Below are 27,641 nucleotides of genomic sequence, written 5' to 3' on the forward strand. Positions count from 1 at the left end.
ATTCAGGGAAACACAGATAAGAATGAGTTTATTTGCAGTAACTAAAACAGTATGGTACTGGCCTACAGATATATAGACCAGCAGAACAGAATAGAAAGCCCAGAAACAAACCCACACATACACAATGGGAAAAGGACAATCTTTTCAACAAATGGTGTTAGGAAAACTAAAGAGACACCTGCAAAATAATGAAACTGGACCTTTATTTTACACCATACACACACACACACAAAAATCAACTCAAAATGGATTAATGACTTAAGCATAAGACCTGAAACCATAAAACTTAGTTGAAAATATAAGGCGAATAGCTTTATGACATTGCTCTACACAGTCATTTCTGGAATATGACACCAAAAGCACAGGCAACAAAAATAAAAATAGACAAAAGTTGGATGGTACTAAACTAAAACCTTCCGCATAGCAAAGCAAAGAATTTATAGGGTGGAAAGGCAACCTATGGAACAGGAGAAACTGAAGGATGTTGATGTATTCTCTGACACTTATCCTTAGGCTTGGTACAGGGTACCTCCTTTGGGCCCTTCCTGGTTGGGATGTAATTAGAGAATGGCTGAGCAAGTAGATAATACATTCGATGTTCCTTTTCCCCAGAACCTCCAGATTCCTTCTTCTGTGGCCTACCAAGGAAATTCCAGCATTTCAACTACACAGACTGTAGGTTACACGTAAGTCCAGGCTTCATTATTATTCAGACTAGAAGATGTCACCAACACTCCCAAGTGCTCTGGACAACACATGAGATCCCCTCACCTAAAACTGCAGAAGGAACAATGGAGTGAAAAATCTCTGTATGGGTGCCCATCGCTTGTGATTAGGTGGCTCCCAATGACATGAGGCAGCCCCTGTGATTACACTTCTAATGTTGTGTTACTGCTTATATGAGGATCATGCTCAAGCATCATTTCATGTGTGTAAGACAAAAGAATTTTTACATCTTTGGCAATAATTATTTGTGGCTTCTCCTCTTTGTCCTAACAAAAACTATCAAATCCCTTAGTAAAGTTATATGCTTGTGAGAACATCCATTCTTTATTATTTTCACAGAACTTTTCACTAAATCTAGACTTCTCAGTAAACTCCATGCTTTTCTGCTCTACATCCATTCTTATGGGAAGGTCTATATGACCATACTAATGAATTGTATGCATTCACTTCCCTCAGTGCATTTCTTGGTCTTATATTTTTTTTCTTCTAATATATGTGTGAGAGAGTTAGGCCTTTGAAAGTCTTTTATTTTCTAAGTTGACTTGCTTAGGAGACAGTTTCACTTAATAATGAAGGGAAAAGGGGGATCCCTGGGTGGCGCAGCAGTTTGGCGCCTGCCTTTGGCCCAGGGCGCGATCCTGGAGACCCGGGATCGAATCCCACATCAGGCTCCCAGTGCTTGGAGCCTGCTTCTCCCTCTGCCTATGTCTCTGCCTCTCTCTCTCTCTCTCTCTCTCTCTCTCTCTCTCTCTCTTTGACTATCATACATAATAAATAAAAAAGAAAAAAAAATAAAAAAAAATAATGAAGGGAAAAGGAAAGCAAGCATGCAAACATTTTTAAACACCACTCAAAGAGGATATGGTTCTATAAGAAAAGAAGCTACAGTAGACTGTGGTATATTCTACACTCTTTTAGCAAGACTAAAAAATAACTTAAGTGTTTTTTTCTAGTTTGGTTTGTGGATTTGTTATAGTTTTTTTTTTTTTTTTTAATTCTGGTAGTGAAATTATTTTCTAAGTCCTCATTTTGAAGGTCCAGAGAATAAGGAATACTTGTATTTAGCAGGCTTTGGGACAGAAATCATTGAATTCTACCCTTAGAATTATTACATAATGATTTATAGTCCTGTTTGATATGCTAGACTCCTTATTCAAGGGAACTCATCCTATTCACTTTTATTCTATTCTCTCTCCCTGCCCCACAATGAAAATTATTGTAGACATGTGTCTGAACATCACATTAATTCAACCACAACTGAAGAATGAAAGTAAGTTTAACTTCTCAGAGTGAATACAGTAAAAGTAATTTTAAAATAACCTTTCTTCCACATGTGTATTTAACTCCTTTGTTGTCCATAAATATTGGGCTGAGAAAAATTAGGAATTCACACCTTTAGTCAAAGTTACCAAAGTTTCTGAAGTGTCTTGCTAGGGCCTGTGGGACCTAGATGGTCAACTGGCCAGAGCTGAGAGAAGATTCTGAGACAGGAGCAGACATGTTGGAAATCAAGAAGATTGGAGATGAGTACTCTACATTCACCACTGTGGGCAAAGCCCCCAAGGCCTATGCCATGCTCCTCCACAGAACCAGCAAAGAGAGTCTCTGAGAAGTGGAATACAACCTCCAGGATGCTACTATGCAAGTGTGCTGCAAAGTCCACCTGGGCCCCTGCTTGTTCCGGGGGGTAGAGCCTCTGAAATGGCCATGGCCCATGCTTTGATACAAAAATCCAAGGCTATGACTGGTATGGAACAGTGGCCAGACAGAGCTGTTGCCCAAGCCTCAAAAGATCATACCTCGTATCCTTATCTAGAACTGTGGGTCCAGCGTCATTTGTTTACTTACCTGCCTTCAGGCCAAGCACACCCAGGAGAAATGTGGGACTTGGGGCGTAAATGGTGAGACAGGTACCCTGCTGGACACAGAAGCACTGGGCATCTGGGAGCCACTGGCTGTGAAGCTGAAAACATCCAAGACAGCAAGGGAGATAGCAGTTCTGTTACTGAGAACTGATGACATCATCTTAGGCCACAGAAAGGAGGGTGATGACCAGTGGGGCACCTGAGTGGCTCAGCTGGTTAAGCATCTGCCTTCAGCTCAGGTCATGATCTCAGTCAGGGTCCTGGGATCTCATCCTGCATTGGGATCCCTGCTCAGCGGGGAGCCTGCTTCTTCCCATGACCCACTTCCCCCTCCCTCTCCTCGTGTGCTCTCTCTCTCTCTCTCTCTCTCTCAAATAAATAAATAAAATCTTAATTTTTTTTTAAAGGAGAGTGATGATGACCAGAGCCCACAAATCAGGGCTCTCGATGCTGGCCAGGAGTGAGTGGCGGACAACGCAACCTCAACACAGAGCCAGCAGAGGGTCCCTCTTCCTTGAGCCAGATTGCCAGGGACACTGTGGGTATCTCAGTTTGGAAGCAAACAGATTGAAAGGCAGCCCTGGTCCCTTTCTGTCCCAGCAGTGTCTGCAAAAGGCACAGACATGCATTTCTTCTCTATTATAAGCTTTCTGTTTATCAGGAAAGATATGGGGAAGTAGAATGCTTGAGTGTACACAGTTCAAATTTTAAGAGACTGTGCCTAAATGATAGTCAAAATTTTATCTCTGCATGGAAAGTTCACAAAAGTACCTATTGCTCAATCACTTTATATTATCAGATCTTTGAGCTTCTGATAACCCGATATAGAAAGTAGGCATCTGAGAGTTATTTTGATTCAGTTTTCAAGTTTTAAACAGGGTTAAGCATCTCTTCATATGTTTAAAGGCCATTTGCATTTCCTCTTCAGAGAATGACTTGTTATGTATCCATTTTTCTATTGAGTTTTTAAATCTTTTATTTATTTTTAGGATCTCTTTATGAACTCTGAATATTAACCTTTATCTTTAATAAGCAACTGTTTTTGTCCAAAATATTTTATCCAAAAAACCCCCAAAAAACAAAAAACAAATGTTTTATCCAAATAGTCTTCATTTTTTGTCATAAAGAATACAATTGGTCAATTTTTCAGTGTGTTTATTACCTTTGCTTTTGGTTTAATTTATGCATGCTTTCCATAACCCATATATGTATATTATATATATTATATTTATATATTTATATAATATGTATAGAAATATATATTATATGTTTTATACTTATGTAATATATTATATTAATAGAGACACAATTGTATTTCTGGAATAATTCCCACGCATTTGGAGAATAAATGCAAATAGATTCACACTTCCCCAACCACACATAAAAAAATAAATTTCATCTAGACTTAAAACCTGCAGGCAATATATATGTTTAAATGAGACTGTACCTAATAGGTGTCTGTCACATACAGCCAGCACGGTGTTAACATGGCTTAGATTCACAGCAATACCTCACTTGAAATCCTAGGAAATCTACACTGCAATCTCTAATATAATCACATGAGATTCTGTTTACATGCAAATCTAATAATCACATTATACAGATACTTGAGGCCTAATGTATTTTAGCCTTACTGAAAAAAGATGGCTACAAGTACATATGGCCATAAATCTGTGAATATAAGCTAGCTTTCACAGAGGAGAGGTTACATATTCCACTGAGAAAAATGAATTTTGTAATAAAACCATTTTGTTAGAAATTTCTAGAGTCAGGAAATAGAATAGTAATTGAATTTTTTTTTTCAAGTGAAAGAGAAAGAGCTGGCTTCCCGCCATGTTAGATGACTGTAAGTTTTGTACAGTGCAATTTATTTAATTATTGGTACCAGCTTCCCAGAATGTGGTCAATAGAGAATGGATGTGTTGCTGGAACATAGAAACTAGAACAGGTTAAAAATGTTTTGACAGGTTTTTTTCAATGGCTTCATATCCTGCAAAAGGCATTAATTTTCAAGAGAGTGATTTTGGTTTGCCTTTTATGTACCATTATATCTAATTTGTTTTATGCTCCAGCAGTGAAAATTATTTTCCTCCCTCCAATTTACATGGCAAACACAAATGAATATTCAAGTAGAAAAAAAAAACTGATTGGTTTAATTTGACCATTCTCTGCTTCACCATAAAAGTGCACACTTTATCCTGAACTAAGTGGGTAGAAATAATAACTGGTCTTGGGACGCCTGGGTGGCTCAGTGGCTGAGTGTCTACCTTCGGCTAAGGGTGAGATCCCAGGGTTCTGGGATCGAGTCCTGCATGGGCTCCCTGCATGGAGCCTGCTTCTCACTCTGCCTGTGTCTCTGCCTCTCTCTCTGTGTGTGTCTCTCATAAATAAAATCTTTAAAAAATATCATGAGATTGAGCCCCTTGCCAGGCTCTGCACTCAGTGTGGAGTCTGCCTGAGATTCTCTCTTTTCCTCTCCCTCTGTCCCTCCCATGCTGGTGTGCACACATGCTCTCTCTCTCCCTCTCTCTCTCTCTTTTAAAAAAGTTACAATTATTCTTATATAAAAAAGTGCTCTTACTCAGAGATATATTTATGAATTAATGGTGATACACATAATGGTAGTATATAAGCCCCTAGTTCTTATTCAGGAAAGATAACAGAAAATTAAGATTTTTTTTCCCTTTGACACATAAATATCTGGGAAACATTAGTCTATAGTGAGTAAAGATTAGACAAGTAACTCTGGGATGCTGAAGCAGGATTGGTAGAAGTTGCTAAGAAAAAAGGTTGCTATTTTTTTGCTTTTTGTAGTTGAGGAAACATCCATCTGTTGTATCAATTCAGGTGAGAAAAGTCCTTTAGACAAAAAGAAAATATTAATAAATGGAGTTCTAATCTGTACAGAAGAATGAAGGGCATTGGAAGTGTTAGTCAATTGGTTAAATATAAAGTTGTTTGTTTCTGGGCAATAAAACAGATTACTCAATTACTGTAAAAAAATCAGATCAAAAGATATTCTTAACAGGGGCACCTGGGTGGCTCAGCTGGTTAAGCATCCAACTCTTGACCTCAGTTCAGGTCTTGATCTCAGGATTGTGAGTTCAAGCCCATGTCGGGCTCCATACTGCACATGGAGCCTACTTAGAAATCAAAAAAACATTTGCAAATATCTTTTCCCATTCTGTAGGTTGTCTTTTAGTTTTGTTGACTGTTTCTTTTGCTGCCTAGAAGCTTTTTATCTTGATTAAGTCCCAATAGTTCACTTTTGCTTTTGTTTCCCTTCCCTTCTTAGATGTAACTTGCAAAAAGTTGCTGTGGTCAAGTTCAAAAAGGGTGTTGCCTGTGGTCTCCTCTAGGGTTTTGATTGATTCTTGTCTCACATTTAGATCTTTCATCCATTTTGAGTTTCTCTTTGTGTATGGTGTAAGAGAACGGTCTAGGGATCCCTGGGTGGCGCAGTGGTTTGGCGCCTGCCTTTGGCCCAGGGCACGATCCTGGAGACCCGGAATCGAATCCCACGTCGGGCTCCCGGTGCATGGAGCCTGCTTCTCCCTCTGCCTATGTCTCTGCCTCTCTCTCTCTCTCTCTCTCTCTGTGACTATCATAAATAAATAAATAAATAAATAAATAAATAAATAAATAAATAAATATGGTCTAGTTTCATTCTTCTGCACATGGCTGTCCAATTTTCCCAGCACCATTTATTGAAGAGACTGTCCTTTTTCCAGTGGATAGTCTTTCCCACTTTGTCGAATATTAGTTGACCATAGTGTTGAGGGCCCCTTTCTGGGTTCTCTATTCTGTTCCATTGATCTATGTGTCTGTTTTTGTGCCAGTACCACACGGTCTTGATGATTGCAGCTTTGTAGTACAACCTGAAATCTGGCATTGTGATGCCCCTGGCTCTGTTTTTTTTTTTTTTTTTCAATATTCCCCTGGCTATTCAGAGTCTTTTCTGATTCCACACAAATCTTAAGATGATTTGTTCCAACTCTCTGAAGAAAGTCCATGGTATTTTGACAGGGATTGCATTGAACGTGTAAATTACCCTGGGTAGCATAGACATTTTCACAATATTAATTTTTCCAACCCATGAGCATGGAATATTTTCCGTCCCTTTGTGTCTTCCTCAATTTCTTTCAGAAGTGTTCTATAGTTTTTAAGGTATAGATCCTTTACCTCTTTGGTTAGGTTTATTCCTAGGTCTCTTATGCTTTTGGATGCAATTGTAAATGGGACTGACTCCTTAATTTCTCTTTCTTCAGTCTCATTGTTAGTGTATAGAAATGCCACTGATTTCTGGGCATTGATTTTGTATCCTGTCACATTGCCAAATTGCTGTATGGTGTTATACTATATGTTGGCAAATCAAACTCCAATAAAAAATAAAAATAAATAAACAACAAGAAAAACAAAAACAAAAATGAAACCTCTTAATAGAATGAGTTGACAAGCCAGAGCAAATTACTGACAGGGCCTGGAATGAAGCGACACTGTGTAACTCTCAAGGAAATTTTCTTTCCACAACCTAGATTAATTCTAGAGAACTATAAGCCCTTAAATGTTTTCCCAAAACTCTAGAACTACCTTGTATGTCAGAAACTACCTGGTCAATAGTAATGTCTGTGTTAGACTGTTCCCTTAATGGATCTTCACATATTTCTTTCTCTCTCTCTCTTTTTTTAAGATTTTATTCATTTTGAGAGAGAGACTAGAGAGTGAGTGCGAGCAGTGGGGAGGGGCAGAGGGAGAAAGAATCTCAGGAAGACTCCACACTAAGGGCAGAGCCTGACATGGGTCTCAATCTTATGACCCTGAGATCATGACCTGAGCCAAAATCAAGAGTTGGACACAACCAACTAAGCCACCCAAGTGCCCCAAGTTTCACATATTCCTAAATAAATTTGTATTTTTTATGAAAATACAGCATGATTAAGTCCAGCAATTTTGTGCTCTGTACTAGGTTCCATTCTAGTCTTTCCTATATGCACCATTTAGATATTTTTTAAACAGAAATGTTTATGTTGAGGATACATATTCCATTGTACTAAATATTCTTTCCTTCTTTGGTTTCCATTGAGCATGGCCAAATGCTCAAACAGTTCAATTTATTTACCAATGAGGAAACTATTTTATAAATGCTGAGAAACTTGACATTGGTTCCTCAACTAGTATGCGATGTAGATGTTTTAACTCAGAATTTCTGATTAGTTTAATAAAATATTTGTTGTGGGATGAAGTACATGCAGTGAATATTAGGTCATTTCCTTTCTTCCCCCCTCAGCTCCTCCATAAAATCTTCCTGATTTAAGAAAATGCTAAATATAACATATATCATATCTCATGATTCATAAAGTATCTTTATACATTAGATAAAGAAGAGAAGACATATATAAAAATGCAATAGTAAGTAGACTGGTGTAAATAAATAGTAGTGTGAAGAAAAAGCTGTGAGGTAGAAATTGCCTCTATTTTCATTCATGGAACTGCTTAAAGCAGTTTAGTGCATGTCCATACTGGAACAGCCAAAGAGAGATGCTCCAAAATTGCTCAGCTCATTTTCCCGAGCCCCGGAGGGATATGAGTACCTCCTCTTGGGTCACTTCCTAAAAGGAGGACACTAATGTGAAACCAAAGGTTTCCTGCCACAGAACTGCAGAGGCCTCACCAATGTTAAGCTACAAAATACTTAGTTGTATGCCAAAGCTAACGTAGCTCCCTCCTGGTACTCAGAAAGCACAGTGATCAAGGTTTGCTCACACTCACCACCCCAGCTATGCCCCTCTTGTCTCAGCTTTCGCTGGGGTAACCCTGTGTGACCTCTGCCTCTCACCCTGCCCTCCATCTCCCATACACTAAACACCAGGGCTGCCGCTCAGATACAACCTGCCTTGTTCTCCCAGATAATCCCTTCTCGTCAGATGTCATGGCCTAATTCACTCTGATAAGAGCAGCCTAGGGACACTTTCTCAACACTGCACGGGAAAGTACCTATTTTCCTTTTCCAGTAAATCCTCTGAATGAGGTAATCCTCTCTGCATTTCCAGTCATCCTCATTTTTAAAAGTAGGCCTGGTTTTTTCCTTTGTATGAAACCGTAAACTTCACATTGTCACATCGTACCTTCAGCCCTGTATTGTCTGCTGATCAAAAGACTTCTTCTCTAGCACCTGAATTGTTTCTCAAGGATGTAAGGGGAGTCCATTAAAACTACACTTAACCTTTTTCAGCCCATTCTAGTGGAAGCTATAAGAAATCAAACCCTTTATGAACGACTTCTCTTCTTCGGAATATAATAAGATTTGTATGAGATCTAGCAAGAAAATCAGCATATATGAATGTTTTATGTATTTGAAAAATAGAAATGTCAGAGCAGACCCGTTGCCTGAGGAAGAATGCAATGAAGCAGGAGGGAGGGTTGTCTTACTTTGGGTGCTAACAGGGTGTTGTTCAAATGCTGATTAGGAAAGAAACAAAAAGAATGACTTTCCTGGTGACTCTGAGAGGCCTTGACACAAGAAATAGGGCAAGAATTCTAAGCTGTATTATGAAGTCTAAAATTTCATGTGCTGCCTTGACATCTTTAGCTTCACAGGGCTCAGAAGACCTAACATGTGGTCACCTGCTGTGGCCAGATAATACTCCGTATCTCATGTGTAAGTCTCTCTACAGGGCTAATTCCCTTTCTCAGCTGGACAGTTACCCTCCACCTGGTCATCAACCTCATGGGCTTAGCTTCCCTGACAGCCCACAGAATTATCTGAATAAGCCAATCACACCCTCCTGTATAAACAAGGGAGACCACTTCACCTCGTTGTTACTACAAAGCCCGCCTCGTATAGTCCCTACTGGTTCACTCTACTCTGGAGTGCATCCTCCATGTGTCGCTGCATAGCATAGAGTGTCCTCCACTCGTAGAATGTGAGCATTGTGACCAGTGTTGAGGGTCATATGTTTGGCCATCTTATATGCTATTTAGACCATGTATCCCTCCTTAACCAGCATGGCAAATAGGAGGTGATCAGAACACAAACCTATGCTCTAAAGTCAGAAACATACATTTATAAGAGCAAATCTTTTCCAAATAACTTTTTAGTTGAAACATTTATCCATTGTAGTCACTGGGAGAGTAGCTAGGTCAAAATGTATATGTGAACATCAAGAAAAAACGTACAGGCATCAATAAAATCACAGCACTTTGCAGGAACACATTAAACATGTCAGAACAGTTATTTATCAGGATGCCAGGGGAAGGACAGGTGGGTACAGAGATATTCAGGAATAAACAAATCATTGAATCTACCAGAGAGGGGCCTTCATAGACCCTACACCATAAAATGTCATGTATTGAGGACAGGATAGAAAAACCCTCCATATTCCAGGAACTCCTTATCCAAAAAAGGCAGTAATTCATGTACATGGTGAGTGTGTGTGCAGATTTTTTAAAAAATGGCTGTATGTCTTCTGTCTTGGTAACCTATTTATTTTTATGTATTAATCTTAAGACCAGTTACTTTATTAGCCTATTTCATGTTTTCTAATGGTGTTCAATGTCATTTGCAGGCTAGGTATTTCCAGGAATACATCTCTGATCATCTGCAAATAAAGATAATAATCTTGTTCCCTCCTTTTTCATATGTGTTCCTCATATTTCTTTCTCTTCTCTAATTGAAATGGCTAGTACATCTGGAGCAATGCTAAATAATCAATGATAGTGCCTCCCTTTTTTCCTGAATTTTATGAGAATGCTTCTAGCACTTAATGATTAAGGATGCTGAATACTGCTTTATAAATATTTAGCATTATATTTAATTCTGAAACAATAGAAATATTCTTACTGTCACAGGAAAGGAGTATTTTATTAGGATATGTTCTTTGTAAACTGGGAACGGGAGTTGGATTTTATCACATGTCACTTTTATACCTCTGGAATTAATTGTGTGGCTTTTCTGCTTTGGCTTCTTCTTAGAGTGACAGATTCTTTTATTTGTATTATTATTTAGTAGATGCGCAGTGCATTTTATAATATGAAATGCAAGCAATCTAAATCTGTAGCTGTCCTCAAATTAATGTGTTGAGGAGTATTACTACATGAACATGCAAGTCTAATAGAAAGAGATGGCCAATAAACTTTGGATGTCCTTTGATGTGTGGCATTCCAGATTCTTTCATTTTGCTTCACAAAGAATGATTCTTTTGGGAAACCTGGCTCAGGCCCCAGCTACATCTCCCCCAGACTGCCTATCAATATAATGGCATGTTTGCTTGTGATACAGTTTTATTTCTGTGCAATCAACAGCATGGATTTCTGTTCCCCCAAGAGGAGCTGTTTCGATGCCTATATTTTGTCCTGATTATGAGCTGCATGATATATTCGTCTGTGTTTACATTGTAAATTTTCTGCAATACTTCCATGATTTATTCAGAATTTGATGTTTGGGAGCAATTACTTTGATATAAAACCTATAGGCTCTGTAAAGGCAGAGACAGCATCTGTTTTATCTCTAGGGCCTTCCTAGCACAGAGCTTGGTACATAGAAGATGCTCAATAAATATTTGATTATTTTTGTTTGAATTTGTTTTGAAACATTACAGAGGTTATATAGTTATATCTTAAAGACTGCTAACTCTGGGAAACGAACTAGGGGTGGTGGAAGGGGAGAAGGGCGGGGGGTGGGAGTGAATGGGTGACAGGCACTGGGGGTTATTCTGTATGTTAGTAAATTGAACACCAATAAAAAACAAATTAAAAAATATATATATAGGTATATCTTTAGAAAATACTAATTTTATAGGAAGCTGTCTTCAAAAGTGCTATAAGGAATGCTGTAACAATAACTATCTTTCATGCATTTTTTTCAGCTTTAATGAGATATAATTGACATGTCACATTGTACAAGCTTAAGCTGTCCAGCATGTTAATTTGATATATTTATATATGGTTAAATGATTAACATCCTGGTGTTAGCGAACACCTGCATCTTCATATAATTACCATTTCTTTTTTTGTGGTGATAATATTGAAGCCCTACTCTCTTAGCAACTTTTAATTATATAATACGGTACTGTTTAATCACCACACTGTACATGACATCCCCAAAACTTATTCATTTTATAACTGAAAGTCTAGAAGGGCTTTAAAAGTACTTTCATTGCTTAATTAAGATTTTATTACTCTTTAAAGTAAACAACACATTTTCATATTTTACTTACTTGAATTGATTTTCATCCAGATACTTGGAAGCGAGTATCCTTAGTATTCTATTTTAAATACAAAACAAAAATCACAGAGATCACGGAATTTACACAAAAGCACTAACTTGGTATTCCCTAAAAAAACATACCCAGCAATTTTAAGTCCCAGATCCCTGAATCCTCTACTATATTTTTTTTACAAAATATCCCTGTTCTTTTTATACTCATCTCTAAACATCGTATTTATAAGAAAATAGTATTTAAAATAAATACTAAAAGTCAGTCAGAAAGCCAATAGGATAGACACGGTCACAAAACAACAGTGTTTGGCTTGAGGGTAACTACATGGAAAATGGTAGAGTTTATTATTGGCAGGAAAAAAATGCATTTGAGATGCTTTCAAAGAAAAAAAAATATTGAACAATTCCAGTAAAAAAAAAAAATTACCAGGAAAAAATCAGGTAATGCATTTATAAAAAGTCTTTCATCCTTAGTTTTCTTATATCTAGACCAATTAATATTTGGCATTTAGTACATCCTCCAAAATTTCCTGCTGATTAACAAATAAAATCATAATGATTTACTCCTAGGTTTATGTGAAACATTTAGAAAGTCCAGTTAAATTTCAAAATTTATCTGTTAGGTTCAGGCTCTTTTCATTATTATTCAAAAATCATTAATAGCTTAGTTGTGTAGTTAACTTAAATATTATTCCCAGAATGCATCACTTACAAGTCAACTTTTCTTTATTTTTGTGATCTTAAAGAGGGATAATGCATAATTTTTGGATGTAGGGTCTGATATTTAACTCCTGTGTTTTTATGACTTCCTTCTGGACTTCCTGCTCTTGAGGTCCCCATCTGAGGAGCTAGATGATCTCGTTAGGGCTATTTCTTTTGATGTGACCTTTCTCTTATGCCATGTATACCTCAGAAAGCAAGACATCAGTAGAAACCCAGACTCTGGAGCTCAACAAACCTCACTCTAGGTATGGAAATTAAATATAGGTAAAAGTACAGCAAATAAGATATTGGTGTCATTCTATTTAGAATTATATGATCCCAGAGTTGTAAGGAAATGTACACTCAGTTTATTCCAATAACTCAGAGGATGCTTAAAGGCACACTATAACATCCTTCTACTGAATGGTGTGGTTTGTTTGTTTGTTTGTTTTTTTACTTCCTTTAATGTTTTAAATTGTAGTGGTAATTCTTCCTTATTTTACTAATAATTCAAAGTATAACATTAATAATCTGCATTAAATTCACACCTTCTTACAATATCAATCCTTTGAAGCCTAACTATTAGTAAGGCATATATCATTTCACATCTTTTTTATGCTTATGAAAACATCAATAGGAATACTCATAATTACTTTCAAACATAAGTCATTCTGACCTTAAATGATTCTTTAAGAAACTTCCTAAAATTTTATACCTTAGAAACTGACATCTATATTAATTAATACATAATTATTTTTAATAGGCAAAATTCATTTTAAAAGAATTACGCCTTTTGATTTATGCATTATCATGCTTAATACAAACAAAATGTAGTTTAACTTTTACAAAGTACTAAAACAAAGTAAACTGTTGATAAACTTGACTATCTAGATAACTTCTCTGTATCAGAAGCTTATTTAGAGACAAGATCATTTGTCTAGAGAAACATACTCATTTGAACAAAAAAAAACCTGTATAAGATTGTGCATTGAAGCATTGCTTGCAATAGTAAAAGACTGAAAATTAAAACTTAGTTCTCATCCACAGAAGAATGGATATATAATTGCAGTGTATTTATATAATGTGATACTGTAAGCAAATCAATGGATTTTAGCTAAATGTTCAACATGGATAAGCATCAGAAAGAAAATATTGAATAAAAAAATCAAGTTGTAAGAGGGTATGTGCAATATGATACCATTTACATAAAGGTAATACCATGAGAAACAATGACATTATTTCTGTTTCTTCAGAGCTAACTTCATAGGATAACTAAAAGTTAAAATATCCTTTAGGATATTGAATGCTAAAAATTTAAGACCAGATTTCTTTGTAAGTGGATGAAAGCAGAGTGGGAGTGAGAAACGTTCACATTTGATAGCCATGATTGGTCAAACGGGTGTTATGTTTATATGTATGTCAAAATTTCAAAGCAGCAAAATTGCCATCCATCCTTAAAAGGGATAATAGTTGTTGCTTAAGCTGCACAGAAAATGAAGTACTTGATTGTGTGTAAGGACCATATTGTGCAATATCACTATATACTTAAAATTAAAATCATATTAAGCATAATTAGATGCCCAGAATATGAGAAAAATGCTAAAAACTAGAATCCATTGTAAGGTCAGTAGAGTTATGTCTCAACTTAAACCCAGTCCAGGGCACATCTGCATCCTTATCATTAAGTGGAAGAGTATTTCATTATGTTTGAAATATATTCATTCATTCGTTCATCCATTCATGCTCACTTTCTTTTTCTCTGTGACTTTTTCACAGTCAGAAAATAGCTTGAATTGTCAACAGTGGGCTCATTTCTGTGTGCTCCAACTTACCAAGAGTACTCCCAAATCAATCCTTCATTTTCTCAAACTTAGAAACCTCAGCAAAAGGTAGTTGAATGTCTATTTTTCATATTTTTTTCCTAATTATCTATCTTGGATACAACACTATTAAAACCCAAAAGGACTATGCAGGAGTTCTCAACCATTTGTGTTTCTGACACTAATGAATACTGAAACTTTAGCTGGCAAAGGCAATGGAATTCATAGTTAACATTTTATATTTTATGGCCATGTACCATTGTTTAGACTTGTGAGTACTCTACTGGTACTAGCTTAGACACTCAAAAGGTCTTAGATGTTTTCACCAAACCTATAATTTGTCTCAATTACTGGCATAACATTTTATCATTACATTTGCCCATTCTCCTTTGACAGGCTTTGTCATATACACATATGTATGTGCATTTATATATATGTGTGTATGTGTGTATATATAAATATGTATGTATGTGTGTTACATTGAAGCAAAAATAAAATCATTAAAACACAAAGTGTCTATTATAACATCAAGTCATAGTAAAGATAAAAGTTTTGAAAAACCTTGATCTAACCCAGAGTTAACTATCTAATTGGACAGACAGCCACAACTCTGTGTCATAGCCTATTTTAACTCAGTACATAAGTGTTAATTCTTAAGGACTCGAAATCACACTATTTTACATATGATACATCCTTCTTTAATTTGTCTGGTCTTTAGAAGACATTTTCCCATTTGAAACCTAGTCCCAGTACAACTCCCACTTTCACCAAAACAAAACAAAATGACAAAGCCACTTTCAGATTTTATGATCTCTCAGTTCCAAGAGTTTCTATTCATGCAACTCCAAGCAGAATCTTACCCTTCTAAAATTCATTACATTTCTGCATTAACTTCCTAACACTAAACTTCATTCTAAAAGTTAAAGTCGTGGGTTATGGAGCCAGAAAATCTGGATTTAAGTCTAGTTTCTGCATTTTCCTGTTTATGAAGTCAAACCACATTCTCAATTTCCTTAACTATAATATGATGATAATAATGATACCAACTTCAGTGGACTGCCATGTAAATTAAATGAGAAATACTCTTATAGTTTTTAGAACTATATTTATCCTTTAGTAAATACTCAATGAATTTTAGGTAATACTATGAATTTTAGGTAGTATGTGGTCATACGAGGCTTCCCCGTTATTATTGGAAAATACCAGGTTTCTCTTGTAATCTGTAAGTAAAGCTACATTTCTTGTCCAGTCACTCTGGTTGTCAACATAAAAACACAGGTCTTGCATCCACTATTTACCAAAACCATCTGCCTCTTTGCTTGACAGTTCTCATCTTTTGTCCATATGTTTTATTATCCCTTCTTCACATTGCACAGCTAGTCAAGATCTCAACATGTTCTCTCTCAGTTAAAGTCTTACAAAAATACTCTTTTTGTCCTGTTTTCCTCACCAGAATGTAAAGTCCACAAAAGGAAGAACTAGGTTTATTGTATTCACCAGAATCTGGAAAATTCACCAATAACATAAGTAGGCCTTTGGTAAATATTTAATAAGCAAGAGACATAATAGTGTGTAAGTTCAAAGGGGTTAGAGAGTTTGTCTGCTTTACTTATTGCAAAACTTCTAGTACAGAGAACAAATCTGAATTAAATAAGTAAAATTTGGGAAACATAAAATAAGGTTAAGAGAGTTTTGAAATCTGACTCTACCCTCTTACATCACTAGGCTTAATTTTCTTTTTTTTTTTTTTTTTTTTTTTTTTTTTTTTTTTTTTTTTTTAAAGATTTTTTATTTATTTATTCATGATAGTCACAGAGAGAGAGAGGCAGAGACACAGGCAGAGAGAGAAGCGGGCTCCATGCAGGGAGCCCGATGTGGGATTCGATCCCGGGTCTCCAGGATCGCGCCCTGGGCCAAAGGCAGGCGCCAAACCGCTGCGCCACCCAGGGATCCCGGCTTAATTTTCTTATAAGCATAACTTACTCCATGAGATGTTGCAGTAAATGTGATAACATTCATAAAACACTTTTAACTGGACTTGACACAAATGCTCAATAATGTTGATCACCATCACCATTATGATTATTAAATATTAGATCTTCCAATATAAATGAGAAGTCTTCTAAAACAGGATTAAATAGATCCTAGTCCTATCTTTAATGAACTGTGAAGCTTAAACATATTGAAGGGGGGAAAAAGACAAAAACACAAATGACCTATCAAAATGCAAGATTTGTTAAACCTTCAGAAAGCATTTTAAGACTCAGCTTAATGTCGTGCATGTTGCAAGAACAGGGACTGGATTTACCCTCCCATCTTAAGCAACTAGAGAACCAGATAAAATATATAAAATGATGCTTTTCAGACATTAAACAAAAGGTAGCACAGGACAGTGATTCCTAAAAGAAAGAAAACAAATGAGGTGAGCCTTAATTGTCTTAGCTTACTCTTGAAGTGTCTCCAGGCTTCAGTGTAGAGAGGAAAAAACAGTCTCTCTTGAGGTCAGAAGACAGAATTTGGAGATAGGAGCCAAGACAGCTAGATTCACCTATCACTAAAACTATGAAACATCTATAAGAAAATATAAGAACATTTTAATCACAATAGGGAAGGTAAAGATTCTGAAAATTTTAATAAATGTATAAATTAAAAATAAGGTTAAAAAGTCTTCTTCTTCATGGGGTGCCTGGGTGACTCAGTTGGTTAGGCATCTGCCTTCAGGTCAGATCATGATTCCAGGGTCCTGGGATAGAGCCTGATGAGGGGCTCTCCCCCGTGCCTCCCCCTGGAAGGAGTCTGCTTCTTGCTCTACCCTTCTCTCTTCCCTTTCTGCCCCTCCCACTGCCCTCCCTCTGCTCATGCTTTCTCCTTCTCTCAAATAAATGAATAAAAACTTTTTTTCAAAGTCTTGTTTTTCAAAAGACATTGTTAAGAAAATACAAAGACAAGTCAAAAACAGAATGAATTTACAAGAGTAGATATACACAAAGGGATTACATTCAGATTTATCCAAAAGTTCAAATACATTTCCTTCTTTTACTGGTTGTCTGATTATGAATATTATATATATAGAGATGCATATAATTATTTAACTTATGGATTTTATAAATATATTGGTATTTTATTAAATATTATATTTAATTTACATATTTAATATCTTAATATACAAATATTAAATATATGTACACTTGAAATCCATAAAAGACAATAAAGAAGGCAGGGATGCCTGGGTGGCTTAGTGGTTGAGCATCTACCTTTGGCTCAGGGCATGATCCTGGTCCCGGGATCGAGTCTCATATCGGGTTCCCTGCATGGAGCCTGCTTCTCTCTCTGCCTGTGTCTCTGCCTCTCTGTGTCTCTCATGAATAAATAAATAAAATCTTAAAAAAAAAAAAGAAGGCAAAAATACTGATACTTTACAACAGGTATATAAATAGCAAATACACACATGAAAAGATGTTCAATATCCTTAATCATAATGGAAAGGCAAATTAAATTTATAATGAGATATCACTATAGATCCCTAGAATAGCTGGTGGGGGAAAAAGAAGACCAACAGACCACGGGTATTAGGTTGTGGGAAAACTACAATTCTCATTCTGGCAGAAGAAATATAAAATGGAACAATGCTTTCTAAAGTCATAGAAAGCATTTTGGCACTTCCATAAAAAGTTAAACATATATCTTTTATATGACCTCATCCCACTTCTAAGTATTTATTCCTAAGAAATAAAAACATATATTCACTCAAAGGCTTGTACATGAATATCCATACCCACTTTATTTGTAAAAGCCCCAAAGTGAAAACAACCCCAATGTCCATCAACAAATAAACTATAGTATACCATAAAATGAAATACTACACACCAGTAAGAAGGAATGAGCTAGTAATAAATTCAACATGATTATATCTCAAGATCATTATGCTGAAAGAAGCCAGAAAAGAAGAACATATACTTCATGAGTCCATCTATATAAATTTGTATTATTTTTTTTAAGATCTTATTTATTTACTCATGAGAGACACAGAGAGAGAGAGAGGCAGAGACATAGGCAAAGGGAGAAGCAGGCTCCATGCAGGAAGCCTGAGGTGGGACTCGATCCCAGAGCTCTGGGATCAGGCCCTGAGCCAAAGGCAGACACTCAACCACTGAGCCACCCAGGCGTCCATATAAATTTGTATTAAATTAAAATAAATATGCAGTGACAGAAAGCAGAGTGGTGTTGTCAATGGACAGTGACTGAGGAAGGGATGGATTGCAAATGGACACAAGGAAATTTGAGAGAAAGATGGAAATGTTTGTTCTTTTTTGCGGCAATGGTTTCATGAGTCAGATATAGAAATCAGAACTCATCCAATGGTACACTAACTATGTACATTTAGTGTGCATAATTATAACTCCATAATCCTGTAAGAGGCCCTTTAACCTTGTGTTCAATAACTATGACAAGATAAGAATGATATTTTTCCCATTCAGTACACTAACTTTTGCTAGGAAATTTCTATGCTTTTGCAACAGCAAATTGTCATCATATCCTGCTTCAGCCCTGCTTCCTCCCAAAAAACAGTGCTTGAGATAAATAGCTTGAGTGTGTGTGTTTTTGGAAGTGGCTATAGGGAACAAGAATTGCTAGGAAGGGATGCATAAAATAGGCGAAAGGGGTCAAGAGGTACCAACTTCCAGTTATAAAATAAGTCATGGGGATGAAAAATACAGGATGGGGAATATAGTTGAAAACCTTGTAACGATGTTGTATGGTGGCAGATGGTAACTACTCTTATCATGGTGATAAGAGCACAGCTTCATGTATAGAATTATCAAATCTCTATGTTGTACCTTGAAATTAATATAACACTGTGTCAACTGTGTTATATTTAAGAGAAAGAGAAAATTTCCAGGAATAACCGGAAAAGTTGGACAGGAAAAGAGGGAAAGCCAATCCAAGGGTAGCTGCTATGATCTAATCTGTCTGGAGATCCCTGAGGGCCTCCAATTTGTCACTCTGAACTTTGTGGTATGCATATGTACCACACCACTCAACCTGGTTTCCATTGGCCTCCCACATGGCTACATAACTCACAACATACCTGGAGTAGCTGAATCAAGATTCCCATCAAGCTACAACTTATTGAATCAATGGTTTGGGGCTGAGAGAAGAGACATGGCACAGAAGATGCCAGACACACACCCTCAGAAAATAAGTACCATTAACACCTATTTTTAATAATAACTAAATGGAAGAATGGAGACATTTAACAATTTCTCAAGGTTACATGTTCGCAAGTGGAGAATCTTGATCCTAACACTTGTACATGATCTTAATAAAGTTTATTCACTTCTTATCCAGTCCTTTATGGAACTGCTTTCTCACTTGCAAGGATGAATTTCAATTTGATGTTCCTGTGAAAATATTTGTTATTTTTGCCAGAAAAATACAGATAATGCAGATAAGGCTAAAATCTTCCTTGACCACAACTCTCAAATTTTACTTCCTTCCACAGAATTAGGTACTATTATCAGATACATATGGTCCCAGATCTTTTTAAAAATATTTCCCTATATTAGTGTATAGACAGATTTATACACACACATCCATTTATATAGGTTAGTACTTAGAAATATGTATATATTTACACATAAATTATATTGTATAATGCTTTGAGAATCTCACCACATAAGCATTCACACATTCTCTCATTATTTTTAATTGCTATAAGATATTCCATGGTATGGCATTAGTATATTTTGACTGGTCCCATTCATATGAATAGATATTTTCAATTTTACTAGTTTAAATTCCAGAGCCATATGGAGAAGTAAAAGAAATGTGTTCAAGGATGCATTCCTCACTCAAATGTAACAGATATAATCAGATTATTTTGGGCCTATTACTGGCTCCCTAAATCTCTAAATGATAAGCAATGTAGTAATGATTATGTTCACATATCAAGTCTTTATCTTATTTTTTTTAAGATTTTATTTATTTAGTCATGAGAGACACACAGAGAGAGAGGCAGAGACACAGGCAGAGGGAGAAGCAGGCTTCATGCAGGGAGCCCGACGTGGAACTTGATACCGAGTCTCCAGGATCATGCCCTGGGCCGAAGGTGGCACTAAACTACTGAGCCACCTGGGCTGTCCTTTTTCTTATTTTAAAATACATTTTAGGGGCTTTAACTTTATATAGAGTTATGCATCTCAGAAGACAAATGGATAAAGCTAATATTCATTCTGTGACTAAATTTGATTTCTAAACAAATTTGTTTTTATGACTAATGTTAACCTACACTGAACTAAGAAAAAATAGAAAAGCCAGTCTAAATAACAGTAATTCAACTAATGAATTGGAATGCCATATTACTATTACCAAGGCAGACTCTATATTTGAGTTACCAAGCTTCTTTTACGCCTGATGACTAACACAGAAGGGGAACTGTCAGCTTAAAAATTTCTGATGTCCTCCAAACAGGCTGTGGTGGAGCAAAAAAACACTTCAAAACCATTGTTGAATTATTTTTGGAAAGGGAAATATTAATTACAAGGAGAATTTGCTCAAATGCAATGAATTTCAACCTAACTTTGTCTATAGGACAATATAGTCAAAATTTCTGATATTTGCTACTCTGTATACCAAGATAAATTAATGATCTTTAAATTTTTCACTTTTTACTTGATTGAGTTAATCTTTGTTGAATATATCTTAAGGTTAATTAAGAATGAGTGTAAACCAAGAAAAAATAGAATGCAAGAATTCCTTAAGTTATTTTCCCATTAAATGCGTACAGAAATGCATCATCGTTTTTCACATTTCTTATAAAACCTTTTCTAAATAAAGGATGTACACTCTTAAGAGTAAAGATTTTTACTTAATGTATTATTTGATATAGTCTGATTTCCCCTGATATTTTTAAAGTTTGTGGCTGAACACATTTCATTTTATTGACACTAGGAAGCACAAAGGCCAAACATATGTCCCTCTTTCAACAGCTGCTGAGGACCAGATGTGCTTATATGACTATCACCTTCATTTTTACTCTCTACTTACATTCTTCTCTTATCTCCATTACAAAATCTCTCACTATCATTATTTTAAATTCTTGATTTTCTATAAAGAATTACAAATCATTTTTTGGACTGTAGCTAGTAATATGTGGTGTGGTAGTTTCCATAGTTGACCACACTTTGCCACTTTTTCTTGCATCCACACCTTTGATTATGTGACTTTGGTGACCTTTCCCTTGACTTTGGGTACAGCCATGTGTCTTGCTTTGGCCAATTGATTGACAGATATAAAATGTTTCAGTTCAGAGCCTACACCTTAATAGCTGTCATTGCTATTGGAAAAATATTCCTGGATAATATGCTGACCCAAGGTGAATGGGAAACACAACAGACTCAAAGAACTAAATATAAAAGAAAGTCTCTAGCTGTTGTAGGCCAAATAAGATGAACCAGAGACATGTAACAGAGCCCAGATGACACACCAGGCCAGCTCTAAGAAGATACTGTCGTTATCTCCCATGGGAGTGAATACATTGTTGAATGTCATTGAAGTTTTTTGTTTCTTCATTTTTTTTTGAAAAAAATGTTTTAGTTTCTTTGTTACACAGAATTATTGCAGTAATAGATAACTGATGCATGTACTCTGTGTGTGTGTGTTTTCTCCTAAACTTGCATGCTGTTAAATTCTGTTGTCTGGTTATGTCTCACCCATTGCCAGCTCAAAATGGCTGAAATATGAATAAACATTAAGCTATTAGTGAATGGATTTTACTTGTTACAGATGAGAAATTCAATGACCTTGTTTCAAGCCTTAACCCGAGCCTACCAGTCACAATGTTGAGACTTTTAGTGATAGTTTACACCACAGTGAACTTCAATTTTATCACCCAAATGTAGTAGATGCATTTATCACTCAAATGTAGTCGATGCTTGTAGTCTACGCATCAACTCAAGTCGATGCTTGAGTATCTAGCCTTAAGCCTAACCTTGGGATCCTCAATAAAGTCCTAGGTTATGATCACTTCATGATATTTGCCATTATTACATGGTTGAAATAAAAAAAAAATGGGTTATCTGCCAGGTATTTGCTTTCCCTCCTCTAAATATCCCTTGAAACATCATTTATTTATTTATTTATTTTTATGGCTAACAACACATAACTCCCATACCCTATATTACCTTTAAATGAAATTTCTATAAAAGTAAAATATTATAAATAACCAAAGTCAGTAACATTTATAGAAGCATCTGACTTAGAATCCTGTCTCATGGTACAGTCCATAAAGATCATTTCATCTATCACTCTTATTTAACAAGCGAGGTACTGAGAACGCAAAGGTTAATAGTTATCTCAAGATGGCAAATCTATCTAGCAGCAAAATTCACACTTGAAATCTCCCCCTTACCCCTACTCCAAAACTCTAGCCAGGAGGCCTCTCTAAATCTCTTATGGCTTAAAAGTCATTTCCATGATTTTACTAACTACTTCTTTATGGAGGCTTGGTTTTAATTTATAGCCCTTTACACAAAGTAATGGTTTTTAAAAAGAAGGATTTTATACATTTGGGGAATAAACTCACAGTTAACCAAGAAGTCCATTTTTTCCTACATTTTTGAATACAAAAAAGCAAAGACTGGAAAAAGTCAAAGTATATTCCAATCTTTTAATAAAAAGTCCAAAGCATCTCAACATCATATTTAACTTTATTAACCCTCCTTTAAAGAATATGTAAGTGTTAGTTCAAATGTAACTCTTGATGTGAGTTTCTAGAGATAGAGGCTATAGAATTCCATATGAGCTTAAATTTATGATTCCTCCATGAGGAAAAAAAAATAGATTCTTAGGTGTGCTTTCAAAGGTCTGGGATAGGTAAGCCTCTTAGAATTATTCTAACTCCAAAATAATTAAAAAGAAAAATAAATTGTAATGTTTGGGAATAAAGAAAAGCAAAAAGGGATCAGTGATTAGAATCAATGTACACCTCATCCAGTACATGGTTTCTGAACTTGGTTTATTGAAGAAAATGGTGTATGTGTGCACTTGCTCCAATGCTGACTTGAGAAATAAACTTCTTGTTAATGAGATGTGGAGATAACCCCCAAGAGAGGTGAAATAATCTTAATAGCCACTGCCTAGTAGCTTCATTGGCTTCAAGATACAGAAAGATAATTCAGGCAGAGATCATACAGAATTATATGTGATATCTGATTCAGGGAGGTAATGGTGCATCAAAGAAGAGGGTCACAACAAAACTGTAAGTTAGCCAATGCATGTAAGAAAATTTGTTTTCTGGTGTTAGACTTCCAAAAGTGTTTTGTTTTGACTTGCCATCTGGAGTTTTCTTATTAATTCTAACAGAATTTATATCCCTTCTTGCAAAATCTGTGCTTGGGTACAAATGTATGCATGTGTCCATGCAGAGGCATATGCAAGTGGGACCCCTGCATGGCCCAGTGGTTGAGTGTCTGCCTTCAACTCAGGGTGTGATCCTGGGGTCCTCAGATGGAGTCCTGCACTGGGCTCCCCGCAGGGAGCCTGCTTCTCCCTCTGCCTATGTCTCTGCCTCTCTCTCGCTGTGTCTCTTATGAATTAATAAAATCTTAAGAAAAAAAGAAGCAAATGCAGCACAAATGGGTACCAATTTCTCATCCTATCTGCTTCTGTAATGCACCATTTTTTAAAAAAGATTTTATTTATTCACGAGAGACACACAGAGAGAGGCAGAGACATAGGCAGAGGGAGAAGCAGGCTCCCTGCAGGGAGCCTGATGCAAGACTTGATCCCAGGACCCTGGGATCATCACCTGAACTGAAGGCAGGGGCTTAACCACTGTGCCACCCAGGTGCCCCTATAATGCACCATTTCTACTGATATGATACTAATTGCATATATCTGATGTTCAAAAGGTCCATTTTTTTTTTACTCCATGGCCACCATCTGATGCTACCACCAAAGCCAGCTATCCTATAGATTTATTCTTCATAGGAATCTAGACTTGAAAGAAAGATTTATAATAATTTAGGGGCCATACTGGGAAAACACTGTAAGTGAAATACAACAGACCTTTTTAAAATACCTAGCATTTACCTAATGCTGCATTGGATGCAGGAAAAAGAAAGATGAATAAGGCACAATACTTAACTTCAAAGAGTTCGCAGTCTGGTAAAGAAATGTCACAGGTTGTCCAGATGGTGTGTCAGTAGGGTTTATTTGATATATGAAGAGTGGAAAGCCATTAAATTAAATAGTAAGAAGGGTTGCTAGGGTAGGGTAAAGCAAGATTTTCATCTTTCTCAGCATTTATTGATAGGTAGAAGTAGCAATGAGTGTAAAGTAACCATCTACCCCTTATAGCTGGTTCTATAAAGGATATGAGGCTGTTACACATATAATTAACCCATAAAATTGCACTCTTATTTATTCTTCCTACATTCTCAGTCATGAAGAAAGCAAATTATACCTACCTTAACTTGTTCTGGAGAGACCTCTTGTTTTTTTGTAATTGCTCTTCTTAAATATATTTTAATTCACATTTTTTAAATTATAAAATATTATTTATTATGAAAAGTTCAGACTATAAAAAGGAAAATATCTTTAAAAAATCCTAGTCCCAATACTCAAAGAAAATCAATAATGACAAATGATTTGGTCATTTATAATTTCAACAAATATTACTAAAGGCCCTCTATGTGCATTACTTGATAGCGCTCTGGGTTTCTTCCTTGCATAAATATGCACTTAACAAGTAGCTTTCACAAAACTGACAAAAAAAAAAAAAAAAACTGACAAAAAAGTTTCACAAACTTTCCCAGTAAGAGTCCATGTCTGTTATATAAGCTTGAAAATATATTGGCCAATATTTTCATATACCATTGAACATTGTTACTCTTCCCCCCAGTGTTCAAGGTCTTATGTTAGCATACCCCCTTCACAAGGAATGGCTCTATCTATAGGCATTGCTTTCAATGTTAAATATCCAAAGCTAAAAATACCTTCCTGTAATTAGACAGAAGCTTCTTGAGAACAAGGACAATATATTGTATTTTCTTTTGTCCATTATAATATATAAGATTATCTAAAAAATGATTAATCTCTGAGTTACTACCCATTTGTCATTTTATTTCATCTTCTAGGAGTATTTCAAAGTACTAATATTGTCTCTACCATGTTTTATCACAAATAACATTGTTTTAATACCCCCTTAACAATTAACCTGTTTAGTTATCTATCCCCAGACAAGAAAGCATGCTTCACATTCGCATTGGTCTCATTATTATAGAAGTAAGTTACCTTCTTCTAAATGTGCTTTCTCACCATGTTATAATCATCTGTTTACCTCTCTGTACAGTCCAGCCCAGACTAAACTATAAACTCCACCTAGGCAGGGCTCACATCCTTAGAGATTATCACTGCATCATTAATGTCTGTAATTAAATGTTTTGGTTTTTTTAAGATTTTATTATTTATTCATGAGAATACACAGAGAGGAGACAGAGAGAGAGGTCGAGGCACAGGTGGAGAGAGAAGCAGGCTCCATGGAGGGAGCCCAACGTGGGACTCGATCCGGGCTCTCCAAGGTCACGCCCTGGGAGGAAGGCAGGTGCTAAACCGCTGTGCCACCCAGGCTGCCCTAATTAATTGTTTAATTAGTTAAGAAAGCAAGAAAACTATTAGGTGAAAAGTTGAAATGTTCTGGACCGTGGTGGTAGTAGTTGTGCTAGAAAGCGCATGTGGAAGGTGCCAGAGGTTTACAAAACATCTGAATGTATGATGATCATTCTGTCCACAGGGATCTATCTACATCGAGACATATCTCCAAACAACCTTCTTCCCTACTTCTACCTCCAGCACTCCAACCAAACACATTTGGGGAATCGGTTCTTTCCCTGAAAGGAGGCCTGTCTTTGAGATAATTTGAAAGGACTTTTTAGGGTTTCTTTTTCCAGATTCCTGACTCACACAGTAATCTCTCATTCCTGACCTACTGTATGCTTTGAAGTAAAATGGGCACACAGACAGTAAGAGTCCAGTGTTCTCAACACTGGTTTCTGGTTACATCTTCATTTTCTATAGCTGTGAGCTCTCTCACTCTGGACTGTTGTTCCAATCAGCTTGGAAAATATGAGTGATATGAGGAAAAGAGCATGGGCTGTGGTGTCATGAAGCCCTACATGTGAATCTTGATGTTACCATTATTGAGGCTAGAAGACACGTTTATCACAACTTTTCTGACTTTAACATCACCAACTATCAGAAGAGAAATTTTCCATAGGTGGTTGTGAAAATGAAAATAGATCATGTGTGTGATACATACCAGGAGTCAAGGATTGTTAGCCCACTTTCCATGCCATGATGATCAGCAGGACCTGGGGCTACTTCCAGTCCTGCCAGATTTGACCTCACAGTTATTATTCAGAGCTTTAGTCTTATGACATTCTCAGTGAATCTCTAGCTCACTGCTGCCCACACTTCCACCTCAACAATAACCTCTGTACAACTGGTTCACTATATCCATGAGACAGGTTATAAAATTACCTTTAAAATGTGAGCAAACTAAATACAAAAGCTTAATACCCCAAAGAAACAAATCTGGCATATTTTCAGGAGGGATTATACAGATCTCATGCTTACCTTTTAAATGAAATCCCTCAACATTTTGTAAACACATACCTACTAATGTTCTAACTTTGCATAGTGCCTTTGTTCTATTTTGTAATAGTCCAGAGAAGACCATGATTAATGCCATGTCTTAAAAAGTTAAATTACAGTTTTGTTTTTTCTGTCAACTTTATATTACTAGTAAATAATGTTTTTTAGCAGCTTATCCACTTCTAAATGAACAGTTCACAAATGTTACATCTATTCAAATGGATATCCAGAATCAAATCTTTTCATGGTCTCAGAGGTTAACACACATAACATATTGATTTTGGTCGTCTTCGTATTTTCTCTAAAAATACGAAACAAATAAGAGTGAAGTGCTTTATTATAACTTTCAATTTGACTTTAAAATTAATGGTGAGAATTAAAAGGCAGTCCATGGATCTAATTGTCATTAAAATGTCAATTCCCTTATTAAACATATCTTGAATTTGTAAAATATATATTTTCAAAAAGAAAATGTCTCCTCTAAGACTCCTAAATGTCATCTAATTGTCTTTTTTAACTAATGTAAAGACATGACTGTTAGGACTGAAAAAGCACTCCATCTTTTTTCTTATTTCAAGTTTTTATTTAAATTCTAGTTAACATATATGGTAAGATTGGTTTCAGTACAGAATTTAGTGATTCATAACTTATGTATAA

This window comes from Canis lupus, chromosome 11 (assembly GCF_003254725.2).
Source record: "Canis lupus dingo isolate Sandy chromosome 11, ASM325472v2, whole genome shotgun sequence".
Classification (NCBI taxonomy): Eukaryota; Metazoa; Chordata; class Mammalia; order Carnivora; family Canidae; genus Canis; species Canis lupus.